Source organism: Dendrobates tinctorius, unplaced genomic scaffold (assembly GCF_039654945.1).
Source record: "Dendrobates tinctorius isolate UK_male_01 unplaced genomic scaffold, ASM3965494v1 ptg000211l, whole genome shotgun sequence".
In the NCBI taxonomy this organism is placed as follows: Eukaryota; Metazoa; Chordata; class Amphibia; order Anura; family Dendrobatidae; genus Dendrobates; species Dendrobates tinctorius.
In genome coordinates this window covers 31,353,847-31,374,834 of record NW_027361878.1, presented here as the reverse complement: position 1 = coordinate 31,374,834, position 20,988 = coordinate 31,353,847, and the positions used below count along the sequence as shown (strand labels likewise).

Here is a 20,988-nt window from a genome sequence, read left to right as displayed (position 1 = left end):
CCCAACTACTGTCAGTTCCCAAATGAGTAATGAGGACCCCATTGCTTGGTGTATGACTCCTCACTAGAACCTTGAATGTCCACTGCTCTCCGTGGGAGAGCTGAGGTCCCAATATGGTGACTGTTACGTCCTTTCACCGTAGATAAATGTTCACCATAGTACTTCTGAAACAATTTCTTTTCTGCTTTTAATCCCCTTTTATGTGGGCCTTCTACTGCCCCCAGGTTAAGTTCTGTACCGTTTAGTTGGCCTTCCTGGCTTAACTTCCAATCTGTCAAATATCTCCTATGTTTCCTTGCTCCTTAGGGCCCCATCACACATAGCGATCTCGCTGCTGAGTCACAAGTTTTGTGACGTAACAGCGATCTCACCAGCGAGATGGCTGTGTGTGACAGCGATCAGCCCCCCTGCTGGGTATCGCTGATTGCTCTTGGAAAGCCCTGGACATTTCTTTGATCGCTGGTCTCCCGCATTGCTACGTGTGACAGGCGGGAGACCAGAGATCAGCTGGTAACTAAGGTAAACGCAGGGTTTCTAAGCACCGTGTGGCGCTCAGAAACCCGATGTGTACCGTAGTTACCAGCTCCCTGCATCAGCGCGCTGGTAACTAAAGTACACAGTGACGCCGGGCGCTCGGCATCGCTGTGCTGATCACTGGTGAAGCTGCCTGTCTGACAGCTCACCAGCGATCACATAGCGACTCACCAGCGATCCTGACACGTTGATATTGCTGGTGAGTCGCTATGGGTGACGGGGCCTTTAGGATGTATTATCTGATGTCCTGTGCTCTTCCTTCTTCACACACAACACACTATAACATGTCAGTTTGCAAATTGTCAGACTTTTGATCTGTCTCTACTGAACACGGGCTCTAACTAAAGGTACTGTCACACTTAGCGATGCACCAGCGATATGACGCGGTCAGGATCGCTGATACATCGCTAAGTGGTCGCTAGTGAGCTGCCACACAGGCAGATCTCACCAGCGACATTGCAGGGGACGGGGGTCGCTACTTACCTGTCACACTAGGCGATCCTGACGTCCTCCCTCCCGCGTCCACGCTCGTCGCTCGTCTCTCCACAGGAAGCTGACGACGAGAAACGGTCCAGGACGTTCTCGCGCGATCAGCGATAACCAGCGGGGGAGCCGGTCGGAGGTAAGTATCAGACACAGCGATGTCGCTAGCAATATCGCTATAACGTCACAAGTTATAGGGATTTTGCTAGCGATATCGCTAAATGTGACAGGCCCTTAACTCACTATAAGGAAATCTTCTGTCTTCCCACATAACCCCTCCTATTGTGGGCTTCTCCCAACTATTAACTATCTTTGTCTAGTTTAGTGCATGCAAACAATTCAACAGCCAAAATCGCTCTTCAAACAATACAATGCATTACATCACAACACATATCTTCAAGAGGGTGTGTAGCATCTCCACAGATCTTTCTCTCCTTGCTCAGCATTTAATTACTATGGATTATAAAGACCCACTGTGTTTTCAGATGAGAAAAAGGATTGTTCTTTCAGCAAACTTCTGCCTGCAGACAAAGGTATTGGAAAAAAAAAACGTCTTGAGCTTTACTTGCTTTCCCCAGGTCCAGTGCTGTCTGTGCCACCATCCCAGACTGTTATTCGCTTGCAGCGGTGACTTCACAGCAACACTGCTGCAGCCAATCGTTGACTTCACTGGCTTGTGCAGCATACATAGGCAGAACAGATGGGCTCAATGATGGACTGCAGCGCAGAAATGGAAGCAGCGGCAGAGACATAGCACAGAACCTGGGGATAGTAAGTAAAGCTCAGATTGTTGCTTATATCCAACTGAGCCTGTTTGCCAAAAGTTAATAACCACTTTAACGGTATTGCATTTTTTTTGTTTAGGTTTTAAAAGTTAATTTTTTTTATAACCAAAGTACTTCAATTATTTTTTCTTTACAGTTTTGAAAGCCTGAAGTGTTTTTTTATTTATGTATTATTTACGTATACACCATATCAAAGATCCAAATTTGACTGCCATCGACAAATTTTACACCTATGTGAAGATATATTTCGCCGGTATGAAATACTTTACCTTCATTCCACCTATAGCAGGATCATAGGAAATACTTTTCAAAATATCAAACTTATTGGTTTCACTGGGGATCGAACCCAGGACCTTCTGCGTGTAAAGCAGACGTGATAACCACTACACTATGAAACCTGACAGTGATGTGTGCTGGAGCCGACTCTTGGCTGCCAGGGTCGAGTATGCACCTATGTGAAGATATATTTCGCCGGTATCAAACACTTTACCTTTGTTACATATCTAGCAGGTTCATAGGAAATAATTCAAAAATCTAAACGTTAATAGTTTCACTGGGGATCGAACCCAGGACCAATTAAACACAAGATCAGTTTCATAGCAAAACAGGCACATCTGATTTACAGAAAGTATGAAATTGTCCCTAGCAGCCATCCTCCTGCTCCGACAGCCAACACTCTGCAGGGCTTCATCAGGTTTCTTAGTGTAGCGGTCATCACGTCTGCTTTAGGCCACTTTCACATTTGCGTTTAAGGCCACAGCGACGGCCTGCGCACGGTCGCCGCTAAGCCCCGCCCCCTGCCACACCTCCGTTAGCTCCGCCTGACGCTGCATGCGTCCTGCGTCCCCTATCTTTAGCACTGGGGACGCAGGTTGCGTTTGGCGCTGATCAGCGCACCGTCAAAAGGACGCATGCGCTGCCAAACGCATACTGCGCACAGCCTGCGTCCCCAGTGCTAAAGATAGGGGATGCATGCAGCGTCATGCGCCGGTAGGCGGAGCTACCGGAGGAGGCGCGGCAGGGGGCGGGGCTTAGCGGCGGCCGTGCGCAGGCCTTAAACGCAAATGTGAAAGTGGCCTTACACGCAGTGTAAACTTACACATTTTTACATGCATGTAAAGCAGACGTGATGACCGCTACGCTATGAAACCTGATGAAGCCCTGCGGAGTGTTGGCTGCTGGAGCAGGAGGATGGCTGCTAGGGACAATTTCATACTTTCTGTAAATCAGATGTGACTGTTTTGCTCTGAAATTGCTCTTGTGTTTAGAGGAATGATAGATTTTGTTATAATGTCTGATCATTTTTGTTCTACTAAAGTGTTTTGAAAAATTAAGTTCATGGCTTTGGTGATTGCAGTCAGGTCTTTCTGCCTATCCAGCCGCTATAATTGTGACTACAGTATAAAAAAAACAAAGGCGAAAAAGTGACTGCTATAGACAATTTCACACAGGAAGTAATTTATGTTTGGACAGTAAGGCAATGTTCACATGCAGCGGGGTTTTTTTAATGCAAATTACAAGATTTTTTTTTTTACAGTACCAGCAAAAGCTAAAAGATTTCAGAAATCTCGTGCACACGCTTATTTTTTTTTCCGACTGAACTTGAGAACGGCACTGATTTTGAGATTTGCAGGTTGTCAATATTTTTTTTGTGTGTTTTTACAACATTTTTTCACTTGTAGAAAGTAATAATAATAAATGTTATTTCTATAGCGCCGACATATTCCACAGCACTTTACATTTCAGAGGGGATTTGTACAGACGATAGACATTACAGCATAACAATAATCACATAGATCATAACAGATACCAAGAGGAATGAGGACCCTGCTCGCAAGCTTACAGTCTATGAGGAAAGAGGTAGACACGAAAGGTGGGTGGTAACAGTTGCCCTGATTGTATGGACCAGCCATAATGTTAAGTGTGTAACAGTACAGACACAGAGGGCTAATGGATGCATAAAGCATGTGGGAACATGATGCGGGGAACCTGGTTATGGTGAAACTTTTGGCTGTGCCACACGGATAGATTAGGTTAATGTGTTGAGGCGATAGGCCAGTCTGAATAAATGCGTTTTCAGGGCACACTTAAAACTGTAGGAATTGGGGACTACTCGTATTGACCTGGGAAGTGCATTCCAAAGAATTGACGCAGCATGTGTAAAGTCTTGGAGACAGGAGTGGGAGGTTCTGATTATTGAGGATGCTAACCTCAGGTCATCAGCAGAACAGAGGGCGCGGGTAGGGTGGTATACTGAAACAAGGGAGGAGATGTAGGGTGGTACTGAGCTATAGAGGGCTTTGTGGGTGAGGGTAATAAGTTTATACTGAATTCTGGACTGGATGGGTAGCCAGTGTAATGACTGGCACAAGGTAGAGGCATCGGTGTAACGATTGGTGAGGAATATGATCCTGGCTGCAGCATTCAAGACAGATTGGAGAGGGGAGAGTTTGGTAAGAGGGAGACCGATTAGAAGAGAGTTACAATAGTCCAGACGAGAATGAATAAGAGAAACACTAAGAGTTTTTGCGGAGTCAAAAGTAAGAAAAGGTCGAATTCTAGAAATGTTTTTGAGGTGCAGATGACAAGAGCGAGCCAGTGATCGAATGTGGGGGGCAAAGGAAAGCTCGGAGTCAAGTATGACCCCAAGACAGCGGGCCTGTTGCTGGGGAGTAATAGTGGAACCACACACAGAAATGGCAATGTCGGGTATAGGTACATTAGTAGCGGGAGGAAACACCAGAAGTTCAGTCGACAGGTTCAGTTTCAGATATAGTGAGGACATGATGTTAGACACAGCGTTTAGACAATCGCCGGTGTTTTCTAGAAAGGCTGGCGTGATGTCAGGAGAAGAAGCGTATCATTGGGTGTCATCAGCATAGAGATGGTACTGGAAACCAAATCTACTGATTGTTTGACCAATAGGGGCAGTGTACAAGGAGAAGAGGAGGGAGCAAAATGCAAAAATTGCAGCAAACAGGTATTGCTGAGCTTTTGGTGAACAAAATAACTTTATTAGACATGTACAGTAGGCAAATTACACATATAATCCACACCAAAAATACTGAAAAAAATCTGCATTATCAATTTAGTGTTTTTACTGGCGCCAGAACAGGTTGTTGCTGCAGAAAAAAAAAAAACGCAGCAAAAAGTGCTGCATGTAAACATAGCCCAAAAAATAACGATTTTACTGGGGACTGAAGCCAGGTGTGTAAAGCAGACATGACGACCGCTACACTACGAAATACAGAAGGAAAAAAACAAGAGGGTAACACATACAAGCCTCCAGGCAACGCGTTTCTGGCCAATGCCGTCCTTTGTCCAAGCCTGGAAGACCATAAAGAAACGGCAAAGCTGGCTTCAAAAGCCAGACTAGTGTGAATACAAACAGGAAAAACACAGGCAAAGATGAAAAGGAACTTGTCCATATATATAAGCATCTATAATAATAAATGCCCTAAGCAGCTTCCGGTTGTAACAACTTCCGTCCAGTTGTAACCGGTGACGTCAACACACACACACACACACACACACACACACACACACACACACACACACACACACACACACACACACACACACACACACACACACACACACACACACACACACACACACACACACACACACACGTTAACCCTCAACACACCACACCGCCTCAACACACACTCCTCTCACCTTTCACCTCCACTCATGTCCACTCACTCTTTCACTCCACATACGTTCCTTTCTCTCACTCCGTTTCTCATACTCACACCGTCATCGTCGCTGCCCCGACATCTTCCTCCGCCGCCGCGATCCAGAATCCAGACGTTCTCCAGACATGTCAATTCTTTCTGCGGATTCTCCTGCGGTTTGCCATCTCCTCTATTGAGGAGATGAAAAACCGCAGGGCAAAACCGCAGAGCAATCCGCAGGTAAAACCGCAGGTCTTTTGACCTGCGGTTTCACCTGCGGATTTTACAAAATCCGCGCGGATGAATCCGCACCTAATCCACAGCGTGTGCACACAGCCTTAACGACGTCGGCGAAATCTCGTGAGATTTCGCCGATGCCATCTTGCATTCGTGAAATTGCGTCATTTACCTCTCGCCGACTTGCTGTGCGGACGCTTGGCATTGCCTGTACCACCATAACTACTGCTGCCTTGGTCCTATGCCTGTTTACTGCCGGTGTCTAATTACAGGGCCAATTTGCCTCTACCGCCATAACTACTGCTGCCTTGCTCCTCTGCCGGTGTCTAATTACAGGGCCAATTTGCCTATACCGCCATAACTACTGCTGCATTGCTCCTCTGCCGGTGTCTAATTACAGGGCTAATTTGCCTCTACCGCCATAACTACTGCTGCCTTGCTCCTCTGCCGGTGTCTAACTACAGGGCCAATTTGCCTATACCGCCATAACTACTGCTGCCTTGCTCCTCTGCCGATGTCTAATTACAGGGCTAATTTGCCTCTACCGCCATAACTACTGCTGCCTTGCTCCTCTGCCGGTGTCTAATTACAGGGCTAATTTGCCTCTACCGCCATAACTACAGCTGCCTTGCTCCTCTGCCGGTGTCTAATTACAGGGCCAATTTGCCTATACCGCCATAACTACTGCTGCCTTGCTCCTCTGCCGGTGTCTAATTACAGGGCCAATTTGCCTATACCGCCATAACTACTGCTGCCTTGCTCCTCTGCCGGTGTCTAATTACAGGGCTAATTTGCCTCTACCGCCATAACTACTGCTGCCTTGCTCCTCTGCCGGTGTCTAATTACAGGGCCAATTTGCCTATACCGCCATAACTACTGCTGCCTTGCTCCTCTGCCGGTGTCTAATTACAGGGCCAATTTGCCTATACCGCCATAACTACTGCTGCCTTGCTCCTCTGCCGGTGTCTAATTACAGGGCCAATTTGCCTATACCGCCATAACTACTGCTGCCTTGCTCCTCTGCCGGTGTCTAATTACAGGGCTAATTTGCCTCTACCGCCATAACTACTGCTGCATTGCTCCTCTGCCGGTGTCTAATTACAGGATCAATTTGCCTCTGCCGCCATAACTACTGCTGCCTTGCTCCTCTGCCGGTGTCTAATTACAGGGCTAATTTGCCTCTACCGCCATAACTACTGCTGCCTTGCTCCTCTGCCGGTGTCTAATTACAGGGCCAATTTGCCTATACCGCCATAACTACTGCTGCATTGCTCCTCTGCCGGTGTCTAATTACAGGGCCAATTTGCCTATACCGCCATAACTACTGCTGCCTTGCTCCTCTGCCGGTGTCTAATTACAGGGCTAATTTGCCTCTACCGCCATAACTACTGCTGCATTGCTCCTCTGCCGGTGTCTAATTACAGGATCAATTTGCCTATACCGCCATAACTACTGCTGCCTTGCTCCTCTGCCGGTGTCTAATTACAGGGCTAATTTGCCTCTACCGCCATAACTACTGCTGCCTTGCTCCTCTGCCTGTGTCTAATTACAGGATCAATTTGCCTCTACCGCCATAACTACTGCTGCCTTGCTCCTCTGCCGGTGTCTAATTACAGGGCCAATTTGCCTCTACCGCCATAACTACTGCTGCCTTGCTCCTCTGCCGGTGTCTAATTACAGGGCCAATTTGCCAATACCGCCATAACTACTGCTGCCTTGCTCCTCTGCCGGTGTCTAATTACAGGATCAATTTGCCTCTACCGCCATAACTACTGCTGCCTTGCTCCTCTGCCGGTGTCTAATTACAGGGCCAATTTGCCTCTACCGCCATAACTACTGCTGCCTTGCTCCTCTGCCGGTGTCTAATTACAGGGCCAATTTGCCTCTACCGCCATAAGTACTGCTGCCTTGCTCCTCTGACTGTTCACTGCCTGTGTCTAATTACAGGGCCAATTTGCCTCTACCGCCATAACTACTGCTGCCTTGCTCCTCTGCCGGTGTCTAATTACAGGGCCAATTTGCCTCTACCGCCATAACTACTGCTGCCTTGCTCCTCTGCCGGTGTCTAACTACAGGGCCAATTTGCCACTACCACTTCATAACTACTGCTGGGCAATTACAGGGTCAATTAGTATCTGTTTACTCTAGAATACTCCAGGACGCCTTCTTCACTGCCAGATAACTGCCAAATAGACTCCTTTACCTGTGCCAACATGAGTCATAACAAAAAGTATGCCAATGCCAGTGAAAGGAAAGCAGCTTTAGCACTACGACAAAAACAACGCCGTGCTAATGAGACTCCTGAGGAAAAACACCATCGCCTTGAGAAGATTAAGGCTTATAAACGCCGTCGCCTCACACATGAATCCCCTAACTCTAAATCCATAAGATTGGCTGAAGAAGCCTCTGCACGCCGTCACCGCCGACAACAGATGGCCTCTTCCTCATCATTATTATTAGACTCACAACAGGATGCTTCCACATCAGCATGTGGAACAATTTACTGCTACACTTCATCCCATATGCCGTTCACTGACATAACTAATCAGCAATCTGTTTCTGCCCTATCAATACCACCATTCAATACCGATGCACAGTATGCCAATGCCAGTGAAAGGAAAGCAGCTTTAGCACTACGACAAAAACAACGCCGTGCTATTGAAACTCCTGAGGAAAAACAGCATCGACTTGACAAGATTAAGGCTTATAAACGCCGTCGTCTCACACACGAATCCCCTAACTCTAAATCTATTACATTGGCTGAAGAAGCCTCTACACGCCATCACCGCCAACAACAGACGGCTTCTGCCTCATCATCTATAATAATAAATGCCCTAAGCAGCTTCCGGTTGTAACAACTTCCGTCCAGTTGTAACCGGTGACGTCACCACACACACGCACATGTTAACCCTCAACACACCACACCGCCTCAACACACACTCCTCTCACCTTTCACCTCCACTCACGTCCACTCACTCTTTCACTCCACATACGTTCCTTTCTCTCACTCCGTTTCTCATACTCACACCGTCATCGTCGCTGCCCCGACATCTTCCTCCGCCGCCGCGATCCTGGATCCAGACGTTCTCCAGGCCGCCGACATGTTCTTGCGGCGACGCCATCTTGGATTTTGTGAAATCCCGCGAGATTCAAGATGGCGTCGCCGCAAGAACATGTCGCTGGCGTGGACGACTCGGGATCCAAAAAGATGGAGTCGGCGAAATCTCGCGAGATTACGCCGACGCCATTTTGGATCCCGATGTCGTCCACGCCGGCGACATGTTCTTGCGGCGACGCCATTTTGGATCGGCGAAATCCCGCGATAGTCAAGATGGCGTCGCCGCAAGAACATGTCGCCGGCGAGGACGACGTCGGGATCCAAAATGGCGTCGGCGAAAACTCGCGAGATTTCGCCGACGCCATTTTGGATCCCGACGTCGTCCACGCCGGCGACATGTTCTTCCGGCGACGCTATCTTGACTATCGCGGGATTTCACGATACTCAAGATGGCGTCGCCGCAAGAACATGTCGCCGGCGTGGACAACGTCTGGATCCAGGATGGCGCCGGCGGAAGAAGATGTCGGGGATCGTGGAGCAGCGGCGATGACGGCGTGAGTATGAGAGACGGAGTGAGAGAAGGGCTCGTATGTGGAGTGAAAGAGTGAGTGGAGATGGTGAAAGGTGAGAGGAGTGTGTGTTGAGGAGTGTGTGTGTTGAGGGTTAACATGGCAAGAGGTGTGATGCTATCACATCCTCCCGATGCGATAGCATCGGGCCATAATCTAGTGTATTATAAAGATACACTTTTCACAGGAACAATTACTAGTAAAGAAGAACAACAGAAGTTTTATTCAAACCAATTTAGTTTTTAAATGACACTGGGGGTCCTATATATATATTGGAATCCCCCTTAAAGTGAACCCATTTCAAAAATGGAGCCCCACAACGTATTCAAAATTGCTTTCAGGTAGTTTTATTAACCCTTCGGATGCTTTTCAGTAACTAACGCAAAGGGACGTGACATGAATGCAAAAAAAAAAAAAAAAATGTATTTTTACCACCCAAATATTTCTACCGTGAACAGGCCACTATAACCAGAAGACATTGAGGCTGTTATTTGCCGTCGCAGACATCAGGACCACGCGATCATGATCTCAGGGTGCCGATGGGGTTTTAAAGAGTGAGACCCCACGCTTTGTTAACCGTCTAGCTGCCGTAGTCACTACAGCAGCATTTATTAAGGAGTTAAGGTGGCAACACTGATCTCGGCTGCTGGATTGTCATCCGTCCGAGGATGCTATGCTCTATTATATCGTAGGTCAGTTTTAAGTCGCATTGGTGGTGGTCATTAAGGGGTTAAACTTGTTGATGTTAAGTCACTTGACTGCCATCAAAAGTGAATTTATTTATGACCGGTTATCAAATACTTCATCTTCGTTACACATTTAAGAGGTTCAAATTAAATAATCTGAAAATGAAAAACTTGTTGGTTTCACTGGGGATCGAACCCAGGACCTTCTGCGTGTAAAGCAGACGTGATAACCACTACACTATGAAACCTGATGAACCTCTACAGAGTGTTGGCTGTCAGAGCAGAATATTGGCCGCTAGGGACATTTTTCTACTAGAAATAATTACAGTTTGGTTAATGACAAGTTCATTATTTCTTGTTATGACCTGATCAGCAGCTTCACGTGAGTGATTTTGATTAAAATGAAGTTAATATCGAATGCGTTACTTTGGTTTCTACCTGTGTTGTTCTTTCTGTAAATCAGATGTCTGGGTGTTATGTTTGACACCAATCTCTCCTTCACATCCCAAATACAATCTCTTGCCCGCTCTTGCCGCTTACACCTAAAGAAGATCTCTAGAATCCGCCCTTTTCTCACCATGGAAACAACAAAAACCCTCACTGTAGCATTGATCCACTCCTGCCTGGATTACTGCAACGCTCTATTAATTGGCCTCCCCGTTACTCGACTATCCCCTCTCCAGTCCATAATTAATGCAGCAGCCAGGGTCATCCATCTGGCTAATCGGCACTCGGATGCGTCAGTTCTTCGCCAGTCCTTAGTTGGCTGCCCATTCATTATAGGATCCAATTCAAAGTACTTGTTCTCACCCACAAAGCTCTCCACAGTGCGGCACATCCTTACATCTCCTCCCTCATTTCTGTCTGTCGGCCTAACCGACTGCTGCGCTCTGCAAACGACTTTTGACTAACCTCCGCACTAATCCGTACCTCCCACTCCCAACTCCAAGACTTCTCCCGCGCTGCGCCAATTCTCTGGAATGCTCTACCCCAAGAAATTAGGAGTATCCACAATTTGCATAGTTTCAGGCGCTCCCTCAAAACACATTTGTTCAGAGCGGCCTATCACGTTCACTAATCAGTCATTCTTTGTGTAAGTGTGCGTGTGTAGCCCATTCACTATCTCCATCCATCCCTCACTCCCTCAAGACGGCTGGACCATCATTGTAATTACACCATTGTAAATACACACCTGTACTTTGTATCTCCCCCACCTCATTGTAGATTTTAAGCTCTCACGAGCAGGGTTGTCTTATTTTGCTTTAATTACTGTATTGTTAACGTTTTTACTTATGACTTATGCTTGGAACTGTTAAACTGTAAAGCGCTGCGGAACATGTTGGCGCTGTATAAATAAAGATTATTATTATTAGATGTGACTATTTTGCTATGAAATTGGTCTTTTATTTTTTTTTATATACTTTGAGAGTAAATTGTTGTCATATCGGGTTACATTTTTTACTAAAATGTTTATTAAAAATCAACTTCATGGCTTCCTTGGTGATTGTAGCCAGGACTTTGTCTATCCAGCAGCTATAATTGTGATTACAGTGAGAAAAAACCCAAATGAGAGAAATTACATTGTGTTGTTTTGCCCCCCAAAAAGCGACCGCTATAGACAATTATACACAGGGAGTAATTTATGTTAGGAAAGTAACAAAGTATTTCTGGGCTTCATGGGAACAGCAGGTTCTTGTGAAATGTAATGAGAACATTGATGAAACGTGGTATTAAAAAATAAAGATGATGATTATTATTATTATGGTGTTACTCGGGTCTGAATCCAGGACTTTCTGCATTTAAAGCAGGCGATATGGTGAAGACAATGTAAAACCTGAAACAATGTCCTAGAATTAAAATTGGTGATGTCAAATCACTTGATTAACTTTATAAGTTATTTATGACCACGATCAAATTTTTCATTTTCATTACATAAAGAGTATCGTATATACTCGAGTATAAGCCGACCCCCCTAAATTTGCCACAAAAATCTGGGAAAACTTATTGACTCGAGTATAAGCCTAGGGTGTAGAATGCAGCAGCTACTGGTAAATTTAAAAAATAAAAATAGATACCAATAAAAGTAAAATTTATTGAGACGTCAGTAGGTCAAATGTTTTTGAATATCCATATTAAATCAGGAGCCCCATATAATGCTCCATACAGTTCATGATAGCCCCATAAGATGCTCCATAGAATAATATGCCCCATATGCTGCTCCATAAAGGTTATGGCCCCATAAGAAGTTCCATAGATTATGTCCCATAAGATGCTCCATAGATTATTCCCCCATATGCTGCCCCAATAAGATGCTCCATAGATTATGCCCCCATATACTGCCCCCATAAGATGCTCCATAGATTATTCCCCCATATGCTGCCCCCATAAGATGCTCCATAGAATAGGCCCCATATGCTGCCCCCATAAGATGCTCCAAAGATTATTCCCCCTTATGCTTCCCCCATAAGATGCTCCATAGATTATGCCCCCATAAGATGCTCCATAGATTATTCCCCCATATGCTGCCCCATAAGATGCTCCATAGATTATGCCCCATATGCTGCCCCCATAAGATGCTCCATAGATTATTCGCCCATATGCTGTCCCCATAAGATGCTCCATAGATTATACCCCTATATGCTGCCCCTATAAGTTGCTCCATAGATTATTCCCCCATGTGCTGCCGCTGCTGTATTTAAAAAAAAAAAAATGATATACTCACCTCTCCGTCGCTGAGGCCAGGTGCCGGTGTCACTGTTGGCACCGGAGATATTCACCTGTCCCCGGTCCATCGCTGCTTGCTGCTGTCTGGCACGTCATCTGTCAGTGACATTCAGACTGCAGGGGGGGCGGTTCGCACTAACCACGTCACCGTGCCCTCTGCTGTCTGAACGTCACTGACAGATGACGTGCCAGACAGCAGAAGCAGCAATGGACCCCGGACAGGTGAGTATCGCTATACTTACCTGTCCTTGCACGGTCTCTGCAGCCCCCAGCTTCTCCGCGATCTCCCTTCGAGCCTTCAGTGGTCAAGTGGTACAGCTCATTACACTCATGAATATGCGCATATTCATGAGTGTAATGAGCGGTACCATGTGACTGCTGAAGGAAGGAAGGGAGATCGCGGAGAAGCTGGGGGCTGCAGAGACCGTGCCAGGACGGGTAAGTATGACCTGACACCCCCGCCCCCTCTCCCTCCCACCCCCTGGTCTATTTGACTCTAAAATAAGCCGAGAGGGGGACTTTCTGCCCAAAAAATGGGCTGAAAATCTCGGCTTATATTCGAGTATATAGTGTAGGTTCATGGGAAATCATGTAAAAGCCTAAAACCTAATGGTTTCACTGGGGATTGAACCCAGGACTTTCTGCGTGTAAAGCAGACGTGATAACCGCTACACTATGAAACCTGATGAAGCTCTGCAGAGTGTTAGCTGTCAGAGCAGAATATTGGCCGCTAGGGACAGTTTTCTACCAGAAATAATTGCAGTTTGGTTAATGACAAGTTCATTATTTCTTGTTATTACCTGATCAGCAGCTTCACGTGAGTGATTTTGATTAAAATGAAGTTAATATCAAATGCGTTACTTTAGTTTCTACCTGGGTTGTTCTTTCTGTAAATCAGATGTCTGGGTGTTATGTTTGACACCAATCTCTCCTTCACATCCCATATACAATCCCTTGCCCGCTCTTGCCGCTTACACCTAAAGAAGATCTCTAGAATCCGCCCTTTTCTCACCATGGAAACAACAAAAACCCTCACTGTAGCATTGATCCACTCCTGCCTGGATTACTGCAACGCTCTATTAATTGGCCTCCCCGTTACTCGACTATCCCCTCTCCAGTCCATACTTAATGCAACAGCCAGGGTCATCCATCTGGCTAATCGGTACTCGGATGCGTACGCTCTTCGCCAGTCCTTACATTGGCTGCCCATTCATTATAGGATCCAATTCAAAGTACTTGTTCTCACCCACAAAGTTCTCCACAGTGCAGCACCCCCTACATCTCCTCCCTCATTTCTGTCAGTCGGCATAACCGACTGCTGCGCTCTGCAAACAACTTTTGACTAACCTCCGCACTAATCCGTTCCTCCCACTCCCAACTCCAAGACTTCTCCCGTGCTGCGCCAATTCTCTGGAATGCTCTACCCCAAGAAATTAGTATCCACAATTTGCATAGTTTCAGGCGCTCCCTCAAAACACATTTGTTCAGAGCGGCCTATCACGTTCACTAATCAGTCATTCTATGTGTAAGTGTGCGTGTGTAGCCCATTCACTATCTCCATCCATCCCTCACTCCCTCAAGACGGCTGGACCATCATTGTAAATACATCATTGTAAATACACACCTGTACTTTGTATCTCCCCCACCTCATTGTAGATTGTAAGCTCTCACGAGCAGGGTCGTCTTATTTTACACGGTCTCTGCAGCCCCCAGCTTCTCCGCGATCTCCCTTCGAGCCTTCAGTGGTCAAGTGGTACACTTCATTACACTCATGAATATGCGCATATTCATGAGTGTAATGAGCGGTACCATGTGACTGCTGAAGGAAGGAAGGGAGATCGCGGAGAAGCTGGGGGCTGCAGAGACTGTGCCAGGACGGGTAAGTATGACCTAACACCCCCGCCCCCTCCCCCTCCCACCCCCTGGTCTATTTGACTCTAAAATAAGCCGAGAGGGGGACTTTCTGCCCAAAAAATGGGCTGAAAATCTCAGCTTATATTCGAGTATATAGTGTAGGTTCATGGGAAATAATGATCAAATATCAAATATTTCACTTTCATTACATACAGAGTACCATATATACTCGAGTATAAGCTGACCCCCCTAAATTTGCCACAAAAAACTGGGAAAACTTATTGACTCGCATATAAGCCTAGGGTGTAAAACGCAGCAGCTACTGGTAAATTTAAAAAATAAAAATAGATACCAATAAAAGTAAAATTCATTGAGACGTCAGGTGGTTAAATGTTTCTGAATATCCATATTGAATCAGGAGCCCCATATAATGCTCCATACAGTTCATGATAGCCCCATAAGATGCTCCATAGAATAATATGCCCCGTATGCTGCTCCATAAAGGTTATGGCCCCATAAGATGTTCCATAGATTATGTCCCATAAGATGCTCCATAGAATAGGCCCCATATGCTGCCCCATAAGATGCTCCATAGATTATTCCCCCATATGCTGCCCCCATAAGATGCTCCATAGATCATGCCCCCATATGCTGCCCCCATATGCTGCCCCCATAAGATGCTCCATAGATTATGCCCCTATATGCTTCCCCCATAAGATGCTCCATAGATTATTCCCCCATATGCTGCCCCCATAAGATGCTCCATAGATTATTCCCCCATATGCTGAACCCATAAGATGCTCCATAGATTATGCCCCCATAAGATGCTCCATAGATTATTCCCCCATATGCTGTCCCATAAGATGCTCCATAGATTATGCCCCATATGCTGCCCCCATAAGGTTCTCCATAGATTATTGCCCCATATGCCGAACCCATAAGATGCTCCATAGATTATTCCCCCATATGCTGCCCCCATAAGATGCTCCATAGATTATTCCCCCATATGCTGCCCCTATAAGATGCTCCATAGATTATGCCCCATATGCTGCCCCCATAAGATGCTCCATAGATTCTTCCCCATATGCTGCCCCCTAAATATGCTCCATAGATTATGCCCCCATATGCTGCCCCCATAAGATGCTCCATAGATTATTCACCCATATGCTGCCCCCATAAGATGCTCCATAGATTACACCCCTATATGCTGCCCCTATAAGTTGCTCCATAGATTATTCCCCCATGTGCTGCCACTGCTGTATTTAAAAATAAAAAAATGATATACTCACCTCTTCGTCGCTGGGGCCAGGTGCCGGTGTCACTGTTGGCACCTGAGATATTCACCTGTCCACGGTCCATCGCTGCTTGCTGCTGTCTGGCACGTCATCTGTCAGTGACATTCAGACTGCAGGGGGCGCGGTGCGCACTAACCACATCACCGTGCCCTCTGCTGTCTGAACGTCACTGACAGATGACATGCCAGACAGCAGAAGCAGCAATGGACCCTGGACAGGTGAGCATCGCTATACTTACCCGTCCTGGCACGGTCCCTGCATCCCCCAGCTTCTCCGCGATCTCCCTTCCTGCCTTAAGCGGTCACGTGGTACTGCTCATTACACTAATGAATATGCGCATATTCATGAGTGTAATGAGCGGTACCATGTGACTGCTGAAGGAAGGAAGGGAGATCACGGAGAAGCTGGGGGCTGCAGAGACCGTGCCAGGACGGGTAAGTATGACCTGACACCCCCGCCCCCCTCGCCCACCGACCCCCTGGTGTATATGACTTGAATATAAGCCGAGAGGGGGACTTTCTGCCCAAAAAATGGGCTTATATTCGATTATATAGTGTAGGTTCATGGGAAATCATGTAAAAGCCTAAAACCTAATGATTTCACTGGGGATTGAACCCAGGACCTTCTGCGTGTAAAGCAGACGTGATAACCGCTACACTATGAAACCTGATGAAGCTCTGCAGAGTGTCAGCTGTCAGAGCAGAATATTGGCCGCTAGGGACATTTTTCTACCAGAAATAATTACGGTTTGGTTAATGACAAGTTCATCATTTCTTGTTATTACCTGATCAGCAGCTTCACGTGAGTGATTTTGATTAAAATGAAGTTAATATCGAATGCGTTACTTTGGTTTCTACCTGTGTTGTTCTTTCTGTAAATCAGATGTCTGGGTGTTATGTTTGACACAAACCTCTCCTTCACATCCCATATACAATGTCTTGCCCGCTCTTGCCGCTTACACCTAAAGAACATCTCCAGAGTTCACCCTTTTCTCACCATGGAAACAACAAAAACCCTCACTGTAGCCTTGATCCACTCCCACCTGGATTACTGCAACGCTCTATTAATTGTCCTCCCCGTTACTCGACTATCCCCTCTCCAGTCCATACTTAATGCAGCAGCCGGGTCATCTATCTGGCTAATCGGTACTCGGATGAAGAGTTAACGAAACGTGCGTTGGGGCGGTGGGAACGCTGCAGGCAGCTGGTGACATCCACATGTAAGTTTCAATATGGCTATTTGAGCTTCCCCTTTGTTGTGTATATGTAATGGAAAGATCAACCATTTGATTTCAGCTCTTTTCAGGGGATCACCATATATTTATACTACATCATGCATGTTGTTTTTCATCTTCTGCATTTTCCTATGTTCCCCTCTGTGTGTATCTAGCAGCATCAGTCTTTTAGATTTTACTTTTCATGTATATTTTGATTTGAATAATAAAAATCTTTTTAATACGCGTATATACTCCGTAGGTGTTCCTACTTTTCTTGTGTAGTTCCATGTTAAAATAAGTTTAGCCATTGAGTACTGTTTATTGTGGGTCTTGTGTAGCTTGTGTTATCTATTGCATTAATCCTGTGTCCGCTTGTGTATAAATCTGTGACTCCAAACATTATATTATTCTCTGCCTGATGAAGAGACCTGAGTAGCCTCGAAAAATTGCAATTTGTTACCACCTTTTCAGTTTGCCTTTAAAAGCTATCAACCACTGAGGAATCTTAAATTTTAATATTTTCTTTTGTTATATATTTATCAGGTTCATATGAAAACATAAAATTTGCTGTTTTCAACGGGGATCGAACCCAGGACCTTCTGTGTGTTAAGAAGACTTGATAACCACTACACTATGATACCTGTTAAATACCTGCAAACTATTGGCTACTGGAGCAGAATGTTGGCCGCTAGGGACAATTTTACACTTATGTGAAGATATATTTCGCCGATATCAAATACTTTGCCTTCGTTACATATATAGCAGGTTCATAGGAAAAGATTTGAAAATGCAAAAAGTTAATGATTTCACTGGGGATCGAACCCAGGACCTTCTGCGTGTAAAGCAGACATGATAACCGCTACACTATGAAACCTGATGAAGGCCTTCAGAGTGTTGGCTGTCAGAGCAGAATGATGGCCGCTAGGGACAATTTGATACTGGAAATAATTACAGTTTGGTTAATGACAAGTTCATTATTTCTTGTTATTACCTGATCAGCAGCTTCACGTGAGTGATTTTGCTTAAAATGAAGTTAATATCGAATGCGTTACTTTGGTTTCTCCCTGTGTTGTTCTTTCTGTAAATCAGATGTGACTATTTTGCTATGAAATTGTTCTTGTTTTTTTATATGTTTTGAGAGTGACTTGTAATATTGGGTTATTTTTTCTACTAAATTGTTTTCAAAAATCAACTTCATGGCTTCCTTGGTGATTGTAGCCAGGACTTTGTCTTTCCAGCAGCTATAATTGTGACTACAGTGAGAAAAAACCCACAGGAGAGAAATGACATTGTGTTGTTTTGCCCCCCAAAAAGCGACCGCTATAGACAATTATACACAGGGAGTAATTTATGTTAGGAAAGTAACAAAGTATTTCCGGGCTTCATGGGAACAGCAGGTTCTTGTGAAATATAATAAGAACATTGATGAAACGTTTGGTGTTACTCGGGTCTGAATCCAGGACTTTCTGCATTTATAGCAGGCGATATGGTGAAGACAATGTAAAACCTGAAGCAATGTCCTAGAAATAAAATTGGTGACATCAAATGATTAACTTTATGAGTTATTTATGACCAAGATCAGATACTTCACTTTCATTACATACAGAGGAGGTTCATAGGAAATCATGTAAAAACCTAATGGTTTCACTGGGGATTGAACCCAGGACCTTCTGCGTGTAAAGCAGACGTGATAACCACTGCACTATGAAACCTGATGAATCCCTGTGGACTGTTGGCTGCAGGAACAGAATGTTGGCTGCCTGAGCAGAATGTTGGCTGCTGGAGCAGAATGTTGGCTGCCGGAACAGAATGTTGGCCACTGGAGCAGAATGTTGGCTGCCGGAACAGAATGTTGGCCACTGGAGCAGAATGTTGGCTGCCGGAACAGAATGTTGGCCACTGGAGCAGAATGTTGGCTGCCGGAACAGAATGTTGGCCACTGGAGCAGAATGTTGGCTGCCGGAACAGAATGTTGACTGCTGGAGCAGAATGTTGGCTGCCGGAACAGAATGTTGGCTGCTGGAGCAGAATGTTGGCTGCCGGAACAGAATGTTGGCTGCCGAAGCAGAATGTTGGCTGCTGGAGCAGAATGTTGGCTGCCGGAGCAGAATGTTGGCTGCCGGAGCAGAATGTTGGCCACTAGGGACACTTTCATACTGAAAGTAATTTCAGTTTAGTAAATAATTTGTTGACTCTTTTTTTTATTACACATTTTACCAACTGCTTAACATAAGGGCAATGCCACACATCAAAGAATGAATAAATTAATCTACTTTCTATATCCACTGAGCAGCTATTTGAGATCATTTGTCACATGGACACATCTTAGACTTTTATCACACATATGGTGAGGGTAATTTACTTACTATCTCTCACCCTAGCATGCCATTTATATTTTGTTCTATTCAGCAACCTTATTTTTAATGTTTAATCTGTGATCCTGCCATCATTTTCCAACAAGGTGCTTTTTAAATTTTTAATTACTGGTAGCAATTTCATCAGATTTCTGCTTTTAAGCAGTTGTGTTTGGTGTATGGCATTGCCTATTAAGGCAACTGGTAAAATGTGTAATATCAAGAAATGATGAACTTGTCATTAACCAAACATTAATTATTTCTGGTGGAAAACTGTCCCTGGCAGCCAACATTCTGCTCCAGTAGCCAACACTCTGCAGGGTTCCTCAGGGGTCATACTGTAGTGGTCATCATGTCTGCTTTACACGCAGCAGGTCCTGGGGTCAATCCTACATAATTAACATGTGTACTACCTTATATTATACCCTGATGTTAGTGTGTTTTACCGCACAATCGGTGGTCTTGTATTTATCTCTATGTAGCTACAGAGTGGGCCCCAATTGTGCTTTCCTCTGGTGGGCCCAAGGTGCTCCAGTCCGACGCTGTGTACGTGTGTATATATGTAGGCATCCTTCTCCCCCTAGTTTCCTCCTGATGTAGGTCTCTTGACCTAGGATGGGTGTTTGCTTTATTTTCAGGTTTTCTTTCCTTTGTTTTTTTGCTGTGCTTCATGTTTCAGTAAATTTTGTTTTTCGAGGCCTGATGTACATTAATGTCTTTTCTCCAGGAGCCCCCTGTACTAGATTTCAGGATAACACCTTGTATCTAACATAGTAACATAGTTTGCAAGGCCAAAAAAAACACATTGTCCATCCAGTTCAGCCTGTATTCCATCAGAATGAATCCCCAGATCTACGTCCTTCTAAAGAACCTAATCACTGTATCTATTGCTCTGCAAGGGGCAGCAATTGTTTAGCAACTTGGACAAACAGATTGGTAAAGTTTGCCGCCTGAAGGATCAATAGTCCTTTTGAAACAATGGCTTGTTGTTTTTTTTTAATAATGGGGAATGGCAGCCTGTGTATAGCTTTACATGAAAGTACACAGCTATTACTAGAAGCTTTTATCTCCCCAGTGGTTGCGCTCTGCCATTGTTTGCAAAGTGACTAGTCCAGACTCTTGTCTACTTTCTTCTCCTCTGCTCTCGGGGAATGAAGTGTAAAGGCCCCGGGTCACATAGCGAGATCGCTGAAGCGTCACCGATTTTGTGACACAACAGCGACCTCGCTACATGTGACATCATTTATCTATCTCTATATCTAACTAGCTATCATTTATCTATCTATCTCTATATTTATCTCTATCTATCTATCTATCTATCTATCCATATCTATCTCTATATCTATCTATCTCTATTTTAGAGATATAGATATAGAGATAGATAGATAGATAGATAGAGAGATATAGCCTATCTCTATCTATCTCTATATCTATCTATCTCTATCTATCTCTATCTGTATATCTCTATCTATCCATATCTATCTCTATATCTATCCATATCTATCTCTATATCTAT

General features: G+C 45.1%; 6 non-coding genes across 6 annotated transcripts; all 6 read right to left on the bottom strand.

Annotated features, from left to right (window-relative positions):
- Nucleotides 1–2,127: 2,127 nt before the first annotated feature.
- TRNAV-UAC (transfer RNA valine (anticodon UAC)) lies at nucleotides 2,128–2,200 on the bottom strand. The gene has a single exon. It is a non-coding gene; the product is annotated as a tRNA-Val (tRNA).
- Nucleotides 2,201–10,204: 8,004 nt separating this feature from the next.
- TRNAV-UAC (transfer RNA valine (anticodon UAC)) lies at nucleotides 10,205–10,277 on the bottom strand. Its single transcript has one exon. It is a non-coding gene; the product is annotated as a tRNA-Val (tRNA).
- A 3,086-nt stretch (nucleotides 10,278–13,363) lies between these two features.
- On the bottom strand, nucleotides 13,364–13,436 carry TRNAV-UAC (transfer RNA valine (anticodon UAC)). The gene has a single exon. It is a non-coding gene; the product is annotated as a tRNA-Val (tRNA).
- A 3,060-nt stretch (nucleotides 13,437–16,496) lies between these two features.
- Nucleotides 16,497–16,569, bottom strand: TRNAV-UAC (transfer RNA valine (anticodon UAC)). The gene has a single exon. It is a non-coding gene; the product is annotated as a tRNA-Val (tRNA).
- Nucleotides 16,570–17,919: 1,350 nt separating this feature from the next.
- Nucleotides 17,920–17,992, bottom strand: TRNAV-UAC (transfer RNA valine (anticodon UAC)). The gene has a single exon. It is a non-coding gene; the product is annotated as a tRNA-Val (tRNA).
- A 765-nt stretch (nucleotides 17,993–18,757) lies between these two features.
- Nucleotides 18,758–18,830, bottom strand: TRNAV-UAC (transfer RNA valine (anticodon UAC)). The gene has a single exon. It is a non-coding gene; the product is annotated as a tRNA-Val (tRNA).
- Nucleotides 18,831–20,988: the final 2,158 nt, after the last annotated feature.